This window comes from Mus caroli, chromosome 14, assembly GCF_900094665.2.
Source record: "Mus caroli chromosome 14, CAROLI_EIJ_v1.1, whole genome shotgun sequence".
Taxonomy (NCBI): Eukaryota; Metazoa; Chordata; class Mammalia; order Rodentia; family Muridae; genus Mus; species Mus caroli.
Window position 1 is genome coordinate 37643034 of NC_034583.1, and position 1932 is coordinate 37644965.

Genomic DNA, 1932 nt, shown 5'->3' on the forward strand with positions numbered 1-1932 from the left:
ACTCACTTTGTAGACCAGGCTGGCCTCGAACTCAGAAATCCGCCTGCCTCTGCCTCCCAAGTGCTGGGATTAAAGGCGTGCGCCACCATGCCCGGCCCAAGTAAGTCTTTTGTTTTATTTTATTTCATTTTATTTTATTTTTATAAGTGAACTGTAGCTGTCTTTAGATACACTGGAAGAGGGCATGGGATTGATCCCATTACAGATGTTTGTGAACCACTATGTAGTTACATGGACTTGAACTCAGGACCTCTGGAAGAGCAATCAGTGCTCTTAACCACTGAGCCATCTCTCTGGCCATCCCCAAAAGTCTTATTTTAACAAAAACAAGGAACACTTATTATTTGTTGCATATTTCCTCTGAGTCTAGGTCTCCACTCATTCTGTGTGGCTGAGCATCTCACGACTCGATTTTGAGCACTCCTTTAGTTTCATGGTGCACCTCAGGTAAGGTTAACTTGGAGTTCTGCTTGTCAATGACCTCTTATTTGTAGTGAAAATGCTTGGATTTAATTATTGGGTTAAATGTCTGCATTCTAGTGACATCATTTCACAAACAAGTTCCAGCAGAGCCACAGCCTGTTTAAACGACACAAGAGACTCTAACTGGAAGGTGACCGGGCGACAGTTTAGAAGCTCTCACCTCCAGAGCCTTGAGGTCAAGGCATGCTGTAGTTCTTTTATTTAATACAAGCCATCCTTGTGTTTTGCTACCCTTTCTTCGCAGACCCTACTTTTTTTCCCTTTTCAAAGAGAAAGTTATAAAACAGCATAGGACTCTTAAAAACACAAATTCAAGCTATAAATATTAAAATATCAAATGGGAGGAGAGAACTGTCAGAAAGTTTGTCAACACATTTATAACTTCAGAACATTCAAACCAGCTCTGTTGAAGATTTCAACAGAGATGGTATTAACTGCCAACAAGAAAAATTAATAGTAGTTAGAGGAAAACATTTTCTCTCACGTTCAAAAAGTGTCTGGATCTTTTAAAAAAGATTTATTTATTATATCTAAGTACACTGTAGCTGTCTTCAGATGCACCAGAAGAGGGTGTCAGATCTCATTATGGATGGTTGGGAGCCACCTTGTTGTTGCTGGGATTTGAACTTAGGACCTTTGGAAGAGTAGTCGGTGCTCTTAACCACCGAGCCATCTCTTAAAAGCCCACAGAGAAAGGAGCAGCAAGTGAAGGAGGTGATGAGTCCAGAACCAAGGGCAGGTTATAACACATCTCCACAGACAGAATGCACAAAGATAATGCCAAACCATTGATTTATGCAGGCATAAATTCTCTATTGAGCACTTGCTGTTAAGTGCTTGGCAGACACCCCCAAGGTCCCTAGAGAACTCTCCATGTGATCTTAGGGCCTCTGGTGAGTGGAACACAACTTCTGTTCCAATCTAATCTCGCAGGACCTGTGACAGCATTAGGGAAGCAGAAAACCCTGCCTGACCAGGGTCATAAGTCCCTTCTGGTCGGTGCCAGCAACGGGTCACCTGGGTGCAGAGTCGGCGGACACCCTCAAGGTCCCTAGAGGACAGCTTCTAAGACAGACCCCGTTTCGGGCTCCAGAGATCTGGGCACCATCCTTGCCAGAGGAGAGGTGTCCATCTTGCCCGGGAGGGCTTTGCCAGAACACCTGGGAGAGGCATCTTGGTTCCCGGATCCCTCCAAGATTAGTCTGCGCAGGTGAGAGTGTGGACTATAGAAGCTAACAGCTTCTGTGACAGGTCCTGTTTTGGGCCTTCATCTTCTGCCAGGAGGCAGGTCCGAACGCCAGATATCTGTGCACATTTCCTGTAAGAGGAGAGTTTGCCTGCAGAGAGTGCTCTGACCACTGAAACTCAGAGGACAGAGCTAGAGCTAGTCTCCCAGGTCTGCTGATAGAGGCTAACAGAATCACGAGAGGAACAATCTCTAACCAGAGA